General features: G+C 46.0%; 1 pseudogene; it reads left to right on the top strand.

The window, feature by feature from the left end:
• The first annotated feature begins 212 nt into the window (after positions 1-212).
• LOC123057350 (uncharacterized) lies at positions 213-16,063 on the top strand (annotated as a pseudogene).
• The last annotated feature ends 264 nt before the right edge of the window (positions 16,064-16,327 follow it).

Genomic DNA, 16,327 nt, shown 5'->3' with positions numbered 1-16,327 from the left:
TTTGATTGCATGTGATGTTTATCTTTTATGCATCTTATTTTGCTTAGATCGGCGGTAGCATTATAAAGTGATCCCTTCACTAAATTTCAAGATAAAAGTGTTCTCCCCGAGTAATCACTATTGCACAAGTTCGTCGTTTCGAAGCACCATGTGATGATTGGGTGTGATAGACTCTACATTCACATACAACGGGTGTAAGACAACTTTTGCACATGCAGAATACTTGGGTTAAACTTAACGAGCCTAGCATGTACATACATGGTCTCGGAACACTAGAGACTGAAAGGTCGAAGTGCGTTATATAGTAGATATGCTCAACATAGAGATGTTCACTATTGATGACTACCCCGTCTCACATGATGATCGGACTTGGGTTAGTTGATTTGGATTACGTATCACTTAAATAACCTGAGGGATGTTTACTTAAGTGGGAGTTATTTAGTAATTTGATTAATTAAACTTAATTTATCATGAACTTAGTCTTATAGTTTTGCATGTCTATGTTGTAGATCAATAGCTCGCGACATAGCTCCCCTATATTTTTGATATGTTCCAAAAAAACTAAATTGAAAGATGACGGTAGCAATAATGCGGACTGGGTCCGTGATTTGAGGATTATCCTCATTGCTGCACATAAGAATTATGTCCTTGATGCACCGCTAGGTGACAGATCTGTTGCAGGAGCTGATGCAGACGTTATGAACGTATGACAAGCTCGATATGATGACTACTTGATAGTTTAGTGCGCCATGCTTTACGACTTAGAATCGGGGCTTCAAAGACGTTTTGAACGTCATGGAACATATGAGATGTTCTAAGAGCTGAAATTGGCATTTCAGACTTATGCCCGTGTTGAGAGGTATGAGACCTCTGACAAGTACTTTGCCTACAAGATGGAGGAAAATAGCTCAGCCAGTGAGCATGTACTCAAAATGTCTAAGTACTACAATTTCTTGATTTAAGTGGGAGTTAATCTTCGAAATAAGATAGTGTTTGACAAAGTTCTCTAGTCACTATCACCAAGCTAGTAGAACTTCATGATGAACTATAATATACAAGGGATGACGAAAACGATTCCTGAACTCTTCTCTTCGCGATGCTGAAATCGGCGAAGGTAGAATTCAAGAAAGAGCATCAAGTGTTGCAAGAAAAAGGGCGAGGGAAAGAAAGGGAACTTCAAGAAGAATGGCAAGCAAGTTGCCATTCACATGAAGAAGCCCAAAGCTGGACCCAAGCCTAAAACTGAGTGCTTCTAATGCAAAGGGAATGGTCACTGGAAGCGAAACTACCTCAAATACTTGATGGATAAGAAGGATGGCAAAGTGAACAAAAGTATATTTGATGTACATGTTATTGATGTGTACTTTACTAGTGTTCGTAGCAATCCCTGGGTATTTGATACCGGTTCAGTTGTTGAGATTAGTAATTCGAAACGGGAGTTGCAGAATGAAGGGAGACTAGTTAAGGACGAGGTGACGATGTGTGTTGGAGGTAATTCCAAGGTTGATACGATCACCATCGCACACTCCCTCTACCTTCGGGATTAGTGTTGAATCTAAATAAATGTTATTTGGTGTTTGCGTTAAGCATGAATATGATTAGATCATGTTTATTGCAATACAATTATTCATTTAAATCAGAAAATAATTGTTATTCTGTTTACATGAATAAAACATTCTATGGTCATACATCCGATGTGAATGGTTTATTGAATCTCAATCATAGTGATACACATATTCATAATATTGATGGCAAAAAATGCAAAGGTTATAATGATAGTGATACATACTTGTGGCACTGCCGTTTAGGTCATATTGGTGTAAAGCGCATGAAGAAACTCCATGCGGTTGGATTTTTGGCATCACTTGATTATAAATCATTTGATGCTTGTGAACCATGCCTCATGAGCAAGATGACTAAAACTCCGTTCTCCGGAACAATGGAGCGAGCTAATGACTTGCTGGAAATAATACATACAGATATATGCGGTCCAATGAGTGTTGAGGCACGCGGCGGGTATCATTATTTTCTAACTTTCACAAATGATTTAAGTAGATATGTGTATCTCTACTTAATGAAACACAAGTCTGAAATATTTGAAAAGTTCAAAAAATTTCAGAGTGAAGTGAAGAATTATCGTAACAAAAAAAAATAAAGTTTCTACAATCTGATCACGGAGACGAATATTTGAGTTAGGAGTTTGGCCTTCATTTAAAACAACGTGAAATTGTTTCACAACTCACATCACCTGAAACACCACAGCGTAATGATATGTCTGAACGTCGTAACCGTACTTTATTGGATATGATGCGTTCTATGATGTCTCTTACCGATATACCACTATCGTTTTGGGATTATGCATTAGAGACAGCCACATTTACGTTAAATAGGGCACCGTCTAAATCCGCTGAGCAAACAATTACTTAGTATTCTCCTGATTGACATCTTCATACTCGCAGTTCTTCATGGACAGCAAGGACTCGCTGCTGTGGCTATGTATGATCGGTCTACTCTGCAGACTGCAAGTTTGGCATGAGATTCGTGTCATGCTGGCAATTTCTTTTCTCTTTGCACCACAAAGCTCAAACCAAAACAATGCGATGCGATTTCAAAGACTTGTCAGTGCCCCCTTTGATGGGCTAGAGTAACGTGCACAAGAAGGCAGGCATTGACCCACTGACTTGGGAGGTCATTGCTGTGCGACCGGCTGGCAACAAGTAAGTAGTGGAGTGTGGCCAAATTAACCACGTCAACGTCTACTGGAGTCTTTTTGTCCGCCATGTCTTGTTAGTTGAGTGTCGTCATTTATTTTGACTAACAAGCCACTAAAAAGCTCTCTTTTTTTTGCGGGTGACACTAAAAAGCTCTTCGGGTCCTCGTTAGATAGTTTTGTGTCCCTATATGAAGGAAGGGTGGGGGATACCCCACGACATGGGGCGGATGAGAATGAGGTGCTTAAAGCTCCTTTTACAGAAAAAGAGAGGCTAATTTTGAGGCTATCACGCAAATGAAACATAATAAGGCACATGGGCCGGATGGATTTTCGATAGCATTCTATCACAAGTGTTGGAAGATCATTAAGCGCGCGTGGGGGGAGGGGGGGGGGGGGTGTCTTATGCGCGTGTTTCATGATCTGCTTAATGGCCAGCTTCAGCTTTTTAAACTTAACTTTGGGACAATCGCTCTGTTGCCCAAGGCGGAAGAGGCAGTTCGCAATGAACAATTCAGACCAATTTATTTGCTTAATCTTATTTCTAAGTTTTTTTTTAAAATGGATACTAATCGTCTCACACAGATTGCACACTCTATGGTCAAGTCAACTTAGACTGACTTGCAAGGTCAATGTTGTGGGACCAACAACAAGTATTGGAATGTGGCCAAATCAATCACGTAAACTTCCACAAGTAGTGGAGTGTGGCCAAATCAAGCACGCCAACGTCTTCTGGAGTCCTGGTGCGTACTCCATCCGTTTCTAAATATACAACCTTTTAAAGATTTCAATATAGACTATATATGAAGCAAAATAAGTGAATCTGCACTTTAAAATATGTCTATATACATTCGTAGGTAGTGCGTATTGAAATCTCTAAAAGGTCTTATATATATTTAGAAACGGAGGGAGTACCATTCTTGTTCTCCACCATGTCTTGTTAGTTGGGACAAGTATCACCATATGTTTCCACTAGCAAGCCATATAAGAGAAGCCCCCCCTGAGCCATTCACTTCACAACACTGTGAAATCCTCAAATACACACACTGATGTCTAAACTGAATCTCAAGTGCAATTGGGAGCTGTGAAAGGGGGTGTGGATTATGAGCATTTTGCCAGTGATCTTTGCACTAGTCCCTTTGTTGGTACTCGGGTCACGAGGAAAGCTAGCTGCGCTAGCATTTGCAGGCGTAACAAGTTACAACCCTGCAGGAGGCTGGGTGCAACCCTCACATAGCACGCTCCACGGTTGCCCAAAGAGCTGTGGCAATGTGAGCATCGGCTACTCCTTCGGCATCGGATCCAGGTGTTCCCGGGGGGCCGGCTTCAACCTCACCTGCAACGACACCACGCATCCCCCTAGACTGTATTTGCGTGATGGCATCACCCAGGTGATTGGCTTTGAAGAATCTTTTTCGGGTAGTAACTCCATCGCGGCCTTCTTCTCGCATACCATCCCCATGCAACCTGGTGTCAGTGAGACCATTATTCTAAACATTACGGGCCGTGACCTGGGGATATACTCTGTCGAAGATGATGGCACCACGTTGATGCAGTACTGTGTGCCTGGATCCAGGAATTCCGGAGATGGTGGCTATGCACAACTATGAAAGTACTTCGGCATGCTGTCATCTTTATATGGAGGGTAACACTAGTTTTCACCTCAAACTTGTCAACAACCATAGCAAAAGCAACATTGATGCACTCTCTAATTAACCACACCTCTAAGCCGTGGGATAGAATCAGCATAGCTAGTGATGGGCCGAGTGGCCTTCTGCTATGGTGGCAGATAGTCGACCAATCCAACTGTGTTGCTGCCAAGAAAAACAGGGCAGACTATGCATGTATCAGTGAGCATGCCGAGTGCTTTGACGGAAGCCATGGCTACAACTGCATGTGCAGCATTGGCTATACAGGCAACCCCTACTTTCCAGATGGTTGCTCCAAGCTCGACAACAGAGGTAAATCCTCTTTTCCTAATCTGGCGACTAAACATACAACTATTTTAAGAATTTTGTGCATTGATAGTACATGCTAACTTTTGACTGATCAAACTAGGGTATAATCCAATTCCGAGCAGGGCTGATTGCACCCGTTGGTGTGGTAACGTTAGTGTGCAATTCCCATTTGGCTTAGAAGAGGGTTGCTTTGCAAGTGAAGATTTTCACCTCAACTGCACAAATACGACGTCATCAGCTGCCCTGATTTTGTTGGAGGCGAAACAGGTCATCGGCATAAATATTGATGAAGGGACCGTTAACATCACCAGTCTTGACCAACAGGGCATATACAGCATGACTGAAAATTTTGTGTTTCCTATTCCTGGGTCATTCTCCTCTGCGCAATGGGTTGCTGCTAATCTAAGTTGTTTAGAGGCCCAGCAGAATAGCTCTAGATATGCTTGCGTGAGTATCAACAGCAAGTGCGTGGAAGTAAGTGTTAAAGATCTCGATTCTGTTCATAGAGTATATGTTGGTTACCGTTGCAAATGCTCAGATGGCTTCCAAGGAAATCCATACATCCAAACCGGTTGTCAAGGTATCGCCCCCTCTGTAGGCTTAGAAATGTACTACTAGCTATCTGTTAACTGCCTCAAAGATAGTTTTACAGATGTATAAAAACATGTGCTATTTCAAAAAGTTGCTTATTATTATTAGACAGTGATATTATTTTCCTAATTCTAGTTTGTTTTGTCATTCGTGTAGGTTTAATTTAATTGACTGACTTACCTTTGATATTAACAAAATGTTGTACAGTCTTTTGGTTTCCATGTCATAGATTTATCGACGTGCCTTATTAGAATTTTGTTAATTTCAGATATCAATGAATGCCTACAACCGAACAAATGTAAAGGGATCTGTCATAATACCAAAGGAAGTTTTAGTTGTATTGAATGTCCTCGCAAGACTGAGTATGATCCACTAAAAATGCAGTGTACTAAGAGGCAACAACCTCTGATCTTAGGTAAGACTATTATTGTTACAGTTTTTCATAAACAAGATAGAACAGAAACTTAAAAGACCTTAATGCCTACAGGTATAATTATTGGGTTGTCTTGTGGTTTCGGCATTCTATTTCTGAGCTTCAGTGCAGCACTTCTCATTCGTAGATGGAAACGAAATGTTCAAAAGCAACTACGGAAGAACTATTTCCGGAAGAACCAAGGTCTTCTACTAGAAACGTTGATATCATCGGATGAAACTGCAAATGAGAATACTAAGATTTTCCCGCTAGAAGAGCTGGAGAAGGCAACAAACAACTTTGATCCTACACGTTGACTTGAGAGGTCGCTCTATGGCAGCTAAGACCACAAGAAAGTAAGCACTGCATTATAATGTGGCCAAATCAACCACATCAACGCCCTCTGGATTCCAGGTGCTTACTTTTCTTGTTCTTCGTCATGTCTTGTTACTTGGGTCAAGGGTAACAATTAATTTGCAGCACCAAACCAGCCATGAAATGAAAGTGGTACATACAAGAGAAGCCCTCCCAGTTTGGACGGTCACCGCATATGTATCACTGTTAAATCCCCATATATAGTCATGTCACAAACTTGACTCGTTCATATCTAATTCTAAACTTGTAACAAGTGGCTAATGGCGTGCTGCAAATTTGTAAATTACACCACTTTGATAACTATGAATTAGCTAAAAATGTTTGACAAAGGCCATGTCCAATGCTGGTGAGTTTCTGGTGTAGTTTTGTCTGCCTTCATATGCTGCAATTTCGCTTATTCACTTGTTCCCACCAATTTGCACAAATTTGGCATGAGTTTTCGAGCATCCTACAAAAACATGTAGTAATATGATGCATCGGTGAAAGCTATCAGTCAGCTAGCAAAGACTTCTTCGAACCCCCTTCGATGGGTTAGAATTACCTGCACCAAAAGCCAAATGTTATTGACTGGCTTACAAGATCACGCTGCAGCATAGCCACAAGAAAAGTAGAAGCATAATTTATTGTGGCCATGGCGATCTCACTTTCACATCGCAACTGTATACACCTATTAATATGCAGAATCAAAGTTGTCATGACTTGATAGAAAATATCCGCTAGAAAAATGCACATATATATACTTGCAAAATTGCACTGCTGCCTAACCTGAATTTCTTGAACGAAGTTGGAAGCAGTGCAGGGCCTGCCTGTAGATCATGGGCATCTTGTCGGTGATCTATGCGCTACTCCCTTTGTTGGTACTTGAGTCACTAGGAAAGCTAACTGCGCTATCATCCGGAGTTGTAACAAGCCAGAACCCCAAAGGGAATTGGGAACATCCATCACTTGCCATTCTTGATGGTTACCCAAAGAGCTGTGGCAATGTGAGCTTTTTTTTTTAGAACGAAGGCTCAAGTCGAGCCCGGCTTTGAATTAACAAAGCCATCAACCGGCCAGGATGTGTGTGGTTAATTAATGACCTCGTCTCCAAGGCACCCCCCCCCCCCCCCCGCGTTGTCCGCTCTCAGGCGACCCGGGGGCGAAACCCTAGGCGCCGCCGGTCCCCCGCCTCCCCTTCTCCTCCTTCCCCGTCGTCGCCGGGCTTGCCCGCGCGGCGGTAGGAGGCGGCGGGGGCTTCCCCGCGCACCCGCCTTGACCTCTGGAGAGCCGGCCCCCACCCCGCATCGGGCGCCGCCGCCCGCTTTTCCCTGGTGGCCGCCGAGGCCGGCCCTCTGCGGCGGCTGCCGCCGGCGTTGTCGCCCCGCGCCTGTCGCCGGGGACAGCTCTGCCCATCAGATCCGGCCGCCTTGCTCCGATCTGGCGGCTGGTGGGCCGGGGTTCGCCGGATCCGCCCGGATCTGGCTGGCGTGGCATTGCCTCGTCCTGCCCGGCTTGGATGTTCGCGGTGTGGTGCTCCCTGGTGGCGGTGGTGTGGGTTGTTCCCCATGTTTTGACGGGATGTGTGCGGTGTGGACAACGTTGCCTCTTGGGCGGGCGACGGTCGTGGGTGCTGGTGGTCCGCGACTTCGGCCGTGCGGGCGGCGAGGTCTCGATGGACGTCTACTATAGTGGGCCGGGGTGCCCCGTCACCCGGCGTGCCTGCTTCGATGAAGTCCAACGCTTTCTCCGGCTGCGTGCGCTCCCCTGGCCAGGTCTTTGGCTGGGTGGATGGGATGGGGGCGGAACCGGGGGAAACCCTTGGCCGTCGGCGGAGGCCACGACAATGGCGGCGTCTTTGCTGGACGTCGGTCCCCTTCTTGGAGGCCTTGTCGAGGTCCTCTCCCGTCTTTCACCGTGATCTTCCTTTGGGCGAAAGCTCTAGTTCCCCTTGCGGGCGACGGCGTCGTACCCTCGTCGCGCTCCTTCTTGAAGGCGTCGCCTGGGGTTCCCGGAAGCATGGTGGGCGCTTTGCGGTGCGCGTGAGGTGTTTGGCGGCGGCATTGTGTGCATCGTTTCACCTATTCTCCGCCGGTCTTCGTCCTGTGGTAGCGCTCCTTCTGCTTGGAGATGGACTAGCGTAGATGGTGGTCGTCGTTTGGCGTCTTGATGGCGTCGATGGCGGAGGATCCTGCCAAGGTTGGCACCTCAATCTGCTCTGAAGATGGACTAGTGGAAGATGGCGGCGACGACAAATGTGAGTGCGTCAGACCGGATTGTGCTCCGGACCCGGTATGTGGCTCGGTCGGGGCCTCCGGCTTTAGATGTTAGGCTTAGGTGAGAGGTCTGGGTATTTGGCCCAGCTTGCACCCCCTTCATCCTATGGATAGGAGTAGTGGCAGATGTTGCCAAGATGGCGGATTCAGGCATATTGTTGTACTACTTTGTAAGGTCCTCGAGAATAATCAATAAAATGGCCGTATGCATCTCCCAGATGCAGAGGCCAGGGGTCATCCTCCTTTTCTAAAAAAACAAAAAAAAACAACCGGCCAAGATTACAAACTGCCAACGCCTTACAAGAACGAAATAAAAAAAAGAAAAAACCACACGACTGATACAAGATGCACAGATGAAACAGCTCGAAGGCCCTGGCATAAGCGATCAGGAGCATTGTTACGCCATGGCCATCGCCCTATGGTACAATCTACACCAGCAAACAGACTAAGGACTACCGAGGAATGCATCGCCGCGCTTGGATTGATGTCGCAACCACCCTCGAATGACCAAACATGGACATGACCACCATCTAGATCCGTCGCCGCAGAAGGCCCCTACCCTCTCACCCTGGTTCGAAGGGTGCTGCACCGGCGGACGACAGATCGGTTCTCCCTAGAACCCAGATAGCTGGCACCCACGTTGCTAATGAGGCGAAACTGAAACAGAATCTGCAATCCCAGACCACACTACTTGGGAGCACCCTCGTCGTCTCTGGCTCAGTCACACCCTCGGACGAGAGCTGTCGGCCGAAGTTGCAGAAGCATTTGGGACCTGCAATAAGAGATAGCACCAAACAGGGGCCAATAGCAGGACTCGCCAGAGCACACAGCTCCCACCAAACTGGCGTACTGTTGTCGCCGCAGAGGGGAACCCGTTCCCCTCTCGCCCAGGAACGAGGGCGTCGATCCACCGGCGCCCTTGGCAGGGACCCTCCATACTAGCAGCCCATGAAAAGATGCCGACAAGAAAGATCAAGCTGGCGCCCGCCGCCCCCACACCCACCACCGCTCACTCGCCACCCCTGCGATCCCCGGACGAAGCCTCCAAGAAGGAACACGACACATTGCGCCGTCACCGCCCGAAACAGGGGACCTTGGCTTTCACCACGACGCAGGGGAGGGGATGGGAGGGTGTGGATCCTCACCAGAGCCTCCATGGAGGAGATCGGCGCCCAAGGCGTCGACTTTGATGTGGCCGCCGTGTCGGTCAAGGGTTTCCCCCAGATCCACACACACCCACAAGCATCCCGCAACCAGCACCCGGAATCAGTGGTTAGCGCCACCAAAGCCCGAATCCGGTGAGGGAAGGAGCAGATCGGGGCGAGAGGGAGGAGCAGCTTCACATGGATGCCGGCAGGCCTGCGGGGGACACTGCCGCTCTAGCAACCGACGGTCGTCGTCGCCTCGTCACCCACATGACCGAGGGGAGCCAGCTCACCAGCACCTGCGGGCGTGACCCGCCGACGAGGCCACACCGCGCGCACCTCCCAGGGCCGCGCCCCGGCTGCCGAGGCCCTCCACTCAAGGTGGAGCCGCCAGATCCCCGCCGCCACCTTCATTGGTGTCGCGCGCACGAGCCGGAGGACACCTCTGGTGGCGGCGGAGGGTAGGGAAGGGGGGAGGAGGGCGGCGGCGACGGCTAGGGTAACCCCCGAGTCGCCTCGGAGGAGACGACGCGGGGGGAGGGGGAGTAGTATTGCTTTGAGTTTTTCCAAACACCGCAATGTGAGCTTCGGCTATCCCTTTGGCATCGGATCTAGGTGTTCCCGGGGGCCTGACTTCCACCTCACCTGCAACAACACCGCTCATTCCCCCAGACTGTTCTTGCGTGACGGCAACACCGAGGTGATCCAGATTCATGATCTTGTTTTCAATATTAATAACTTCATCACTGCATCCTTCTCACATACCATCCCCATGCAAACTGGTGTCAGTATATACAACTTTTCTCTGGAACCGCCTGGGAAATCTTTCTCTCTTGCTTCCACTAATCTAATCCACGATGTTGTTGCCCGCCGAGCTCCAGGTTAAAAATGGGGCGGAGAAGAGGCTGAAAGAACTTCTCCGCGAAGAAGAATTGAAGTGGGCTTTACGTGCCAAGGTCCGCAAAGTAGTCCAAGGGGACGCGAATAATCAATTCTTTCACCTCATTGCTAATGGTAAGCACAGAAAGAAGCGGTTCTTTCAGCTAGGGCAGGATGAGGGCACTATTTTAGGTCAGGATAATCTCAAAACCTATATTACCGAATACTATAGACAGTTATTTGGACCGCCGGAGGACAATTGTGTGTCCCTCGATGAGTCCAGGATAGAGGACGTGCCTCAATTGTCTGCTGCTGATAATGATATCCTGGTTGCCCCGTTCTCAGAAAAGGATGTGTTCGATGCTATTGCACAAATGAAGAACAATAAGGCTCCCGGTCCGGATGGGTTCCCGACTGAGTTCTATAAAAAGTGCTGGCACATTGTTAAGGGGGATTTACTACCGATGTTTCATGATTTATTCTCTGGACAGCTTCAACTATTTCACTTGAATTTTGGAACTATCACATTTCTCCCAAAGAAAACGGATGCTGTGAGGATTGAGCAGTTCAGACCGATCTGCCTCCTCAATGTTAGTTTCAAAATCTTCACCAAGGTCGGGACTAATAGGCTCACACAGATTGTACAGCCTGTGGTGCAGCAATCCCAAACTGCTTTCATGCCGGACAGGAACATCCTTGAAGGGGTGGTTGTTCTTCATGAAACGCTCCATGAAATCCATTCCAAGAAATTAGATGGAGTAATTTTTAAGGTGGATTTCGAAAAAGCGTACGATAAGGTTAAGTGGCCATTCCTCCAATAGGCATTGCGTATGAAAGGTTTTGATGAAGCCTGGCGCCGACAGGTCGACTCATTCACGCAAAAAGGGAGTGTGGGAATTAAAGTGAATGACGACATAGGTCATTATTTCCAGACACATAAAGGCCTAAGACAAGGAGATCCGATGTCCCCTATCCTGTTTAACATTGTGGTGGATATGTTAGCAATTTTGATAGGAAGGGCTAAGGAGAATGGTCAAGTGGGTGGGTTGGTACCTCATCTTGTTGAGGGAGGTGTTCCCATCCTTTAGTACGCCGATGATACAATCATCTTTATGGAGCATGATTTGGCCAAGGCGAGAAATATGAAGCTAGTGTTATGCCTGTTTGAACAATTGACCGGGTTAAAGATTAACTTTCATAAGAGGGAGTTGTTCTGCTTTGGTAGAGCCAAATACGACCAGGAGTCTTATAGGCAATTGTTTGGGTGCGAGTTGGGGAGTTTACCCTTCTCTTACCTTGGAATTCCGATTCACCATCGTAGGCTAACAAATAGAGAATGGAAATGCATCGAAGATCGATTTGAGAAAAAACTGAGCTGTTGGAAGGGTAAGCTCATGTCATACGGAGGCCGCTTGATTTTGATTAATTCGGTGCTCACGAGTATGCCTATGTTTCTCTTATCTTTCTTTGAGGTCCCAGTTGGTGTTAGGAAACGACTGGACTTCTATCTGTCGCGTTTCTTTTGGCAGGGTGATGAACTTAAAAGAAAATACCGGCTTGCTAAATGGGACATCATCTGTAGACCAAAAGACCAAGGGGGTCTTGGTATTGAAAATCTTGAAGTTAAGAACAGATGCCTTCTTAGTAAGTGGTTGTGGAAGCTGTCTTCCGGAACTGAGGCCATGTGGGCGCAGATCCTCCGCAACAAGTACCTCCAGACTAAAACATTGTCCCAGGTCGCAGTCAGGCCGACTGATTCACCTTTCTGGAAAGGACTAATGAAAGTTAAACAATCTATGTTCAATAGGACGAGATTTGTTATTGGAAACGGTACAAGTACACGTTTCTGGGAGGATACTTGGCTTGGTGAATCACCTTTAGCCATTCAATATCCGTCTTTATATTGGATTGCTCAACGACGTGAGGTGTCCGTGGCAACGGTATTCCAATCTGTCCCCCTTAATATTCAGTTTCGACAGTCGCTAGCGGGCAATCGTTGGGAAGAATGGCTCCATCTAGTTAGGAGACTGATGGAGATTCAACTTTCTCACCATCCCGACATATTGCGCTGGAAGTTGACTAGCTCTGGAGTATTTACAGTTAAATCAATGTATATTGATGTTATTAATTCGAATGCTATTCCAACTTCCAAGTATGTTTGGGCTGTCAAAGTTCCTTTAAAAATTAAAGTGTTTATGTGGTTTGTCCATAAACAAGTTATTTTAACAAAGGACAACTTGATTAAACGCAATTGGACATGACCTACTAGGTGTAGTTTCTGTGATCGGGATGAGACGATTAAGCATTTATTCTTTGATTGCCCGTTGGCCAAAGTTCTTTGGCGGACGGTCCATATTGCTTTTAATATTACTCCACCGACTTCGGTCAATGCTTTATTTGGGACATGGCTTAATGGGGTTGAACCTGAATTAGCAAGACATATTCGGGTTGGAGTTTGCGCTTTGTTATGGACTATCTGGAATTGCAGAAATGATTTGGTTTTTAACAGAACATCACGGATTCATTTTTTGCAGGTTATTTTCCGAGCTACGGCACTGATCCGTTCGTGGTCGCTACTCACTCCGATGGAGGCCAGGGAGCATTTGGTTACTGGATCTATCCGCTGGGAGATGGTAGCTCGGGATATCTTCAACCGGTTTGGATGGCGGTCATGTAATAGGATAGGCAATTAGTTTCCCTATCTATTTTTAGCCAGCCGGTTGTGGCATCTTTTTTGGGCTAGTTTCTGTATCTAGCCGCCTGCCGCTCTGTGTGAGCTGCATTTATCCTTTGCTTTTTGTTTGGCTGGAGACTGTGGAACCTTGTTGGCACCTTTTGTCATTTGGTTAATAAGATGGCCGTATGCATCGTTCTGATGCAGAGGCCGGGGAGATCCCTCTTTTCGAAAAAAAAACATTACTGGCTGTGACCTGGAGATATGCTCTGTCGGAAACTATGCCACCATGTTGATATGCAGTACTGTGTGTTTGGGTCTAGAAATCCCAGAGATAGCAGCTATGCACAACTGTAGAAATACCTCCGGATGTTGTCGCGTTGATGTGGATGGTAACGGGAGTTTTCAGCTCAAATTTGTCTACAACCACAGCAAAAGCAGCATTGATGCACGCTCCAACTGGAGCTCTCACCTATGGGATAGAATCACCATTACTAGTGATGGGCCGAGTGGCTTTCTGCTATTGTGGCAGATAGTTGATCAATCCACCTGCGTTGCTGCCAAACAAAACAGGGCAGACTATGCCTGCATCAGCGAGAATGCCGAGTGCATCGACACTACAACCAGTTCCTGTGACGTCGAAGATGCTGAGTGCATTGACGAAAGCTATGGCTACAGTTGCATCTGCAGCAATGGCTATTCAGGCAACACCTAACTTCCACATGGCTGCTCAAGCGGTAACAATGGTAACATTTTTCCCTGATCAAGCGACTAACGTAGAACTGTTTTTAGGTCTATTGTGGACATTGATACATGCTAACTTCTCACTGATCAAATTAGGATATAATCCAATTCCGAGCAGGGCTGATTGCACCCGTTTGTGTGGAAACACTAGTGTGCCATTCCCATTCGGCTTAGAAGACGGTTGCTTTGCAACGAAACAGTTCCACCTCGACTGCACAAATATGACGTCATCAGCTGCCCTCATGTTGGGGAGGGAGCAGGTCTTCGACATAAATATTGACGTAGGGACCTTTAATGTCAGCAATCCTGGCCAACAAGGGCGATATAACATACATTCAACATTTTCTTTTTCCTGCTACTGGGTCATTCTCCTCTGTGGAATGGATTGTTGCTAATCTAAGTTGTGCAGAGGCCCAATATAACAGGTCTGGATATGCTTGCCTCAGTATCAACAGAAAGTGTGTGAAAGTAAGTGTTAAAGACCTCGATTCTCGTGATGGAGTCTATGCTGGTTGCCGCTGCAAATGCTCAGATGGCTTCCAAGGAAATCCATATATCCAAGATGGTTGCCAAGGTACCTTTCATTACAAATGCAACTCCCTTCCCTCTAAACTTGAAATGTTCAAAAAACTTGTACTGTACGAACTGGCTGAACTACCTATCACGCTGTAGAAAAATGTACTACTAGCTATCTGTTACACCCGAAGCATGTGTTATTTTAAAAACTTGCATGTTACTAGTAGATAGTGATTTTTTGTTACCACTTCTAGTTTGTTTTATCATTCATGTAAGCTTCATTTAATTAAACGACACACTGTTTCATGCCAATTGAATGATGTATAATCTTCCGACTTCCATGTTGTAGATTTTGCTGGTGCATCTTATTAAATTTTTGTTAATTTCAGATGTTGATGAATGCCTTCAACCGAACATATGTAATGGGATCTGCCATAATACCAAAGGAAGCTTCAGTTGTGGCAGGACAAAACAACATCTACTCTTAGGTAAGACTATATCATTGTTACATTTGTACTATGGACAAGCCAGAAGAGAAACTTAAAACAACTTATTGCCTGCAGGTATACTTATTGGGCTGTGTTGTGGTTTCGGCATTCTACTTTTGTGCTTCTGTGCAACCTTTCTCATTCGCAGATGGAAAAGAAATGTTCAGAAGAAACTACGGAAGAGCTATTTCCGGAAGAACCAAGGTCTTATCCTCGAAACGTTGTTATCATCCGATGAAACTGCAAATGAGAATACCAATATTTTCTCGATAGAAGAGCTGGAGAAGGCAACAAACAACTTTGATCCTAAACGCATCATCGGCCATGGGGGGCATGGCATGGTTTACAAAGGAATATTATCTGATCAGCGTGTCGTTGCAATAAAAAAGTCTAAGATCATTGAGCAGTGTGAGATCAGTCAATTCATCAATGAGGTTGCATTCCTCTCTTAGATAAATCATAGAAATATTGTGAAGCTCTTCGGATGTTGTCTCCAAACTGAGGTTCCACTCTTGGTCTATGACTACGTATCCAGTGGCTCACTGTCTCAAGTTCTTCATGCCAATTCAAGTGATGGTTTTTCCTTGTCTTGGGGTGATTACTTGAAGATTGCCATGGAAGCAGCAGGAGCTCTATCTTATCTCCATTCTTCAGCTTCAATATCAATCTTCCATCGTGACGTGAAGTCCTCAAATATACTCTTGGATCGGAACTACACAGCTAAAGTATCAGATTTCGGTGCATCCAGATTGGTTCCAGTTGATCAAACACACATTGTGACGAACGTGCAAGGTACATTTGGGCACTTAGATCCAGTGTATTTCCACACCAGACAGCTAAACGAAAAGAGTGACGTGTACAGTTTTGGTGTGGTGCTGGTGCAGCTGCTTCTTAGAATGAAGCCTGTCTTTACAAGTGAATCAGGCATAATCAAGGGCTTGGCAAGCTATTTTCTCGAGGAGTTCGGTGAGGGGAGAATCACAGGTATTGTTAGTTCCCAGGTCCTTGAGGAGGCAACCGAGGAAGATATCAACGCTGTTGCCTCTTTTGCGGAGCGGTGCTTAAGATTGCGTGGTGAAGAAAGACCCACCATGAAACAAGTGGAGACGGAACTTCAGACCCAACGAACAAAGTGGGTGAACTCATGTAAAGCAAACCTAAGAAATGAAGAGCAAATACAACCAAGTTCACTAACTCAAAGATCTAGGGCTGGTCATCAATCTTCTGCGACGGGATTGGAGGAGGGAGCCAACGTACAGTCAGGAGGCTGTTATAGCTTGGAGGTAGAGTTCATGGCATGTGCTAGCCTTCCACGCTAGATGCGTATGTTGAGCTCATAATAATGGATGATTTTGTTTCGCTTCTGTAAACTGATGCAATAATGGATTACTATGGTTCCACTTTTGTAAACTGCGCCTGCCAATGTATTAAAGGGAAACAGTGCTACATAGGTTAGTTTTGTAACTAGCTTTATTCGCAGATAATTGCATGAGTTTTTTGATTGGCATTGTGCTCGTTTATGAAAACTGATTATCGTGATTTCTTTGAGATGTGGAGTGAATTAGTTACTGGCATATGCAGAT

This window comes from Triticum aestivum, chromosome 3A (assembly GCF_018294505.1).
Source record: "Triticum aestivum cultivar Chinese Spring chromosome 3A, IWGSC CS RefSeq v2.1, whole genome shotgun sequence".
In the NCBI taxonomy this organism is placed as follows: Eukaryota; Viridiplantae; Streptophyta; class Magnoliopsida; order Poales; family Poaceae; genus Triticum; species Triticum aestivum.
The sequence above is the reverse complement of the archived record's forward strand: the minus strand, read 5'-3'. Positions and strand labels throughout refer to the sequence as shown.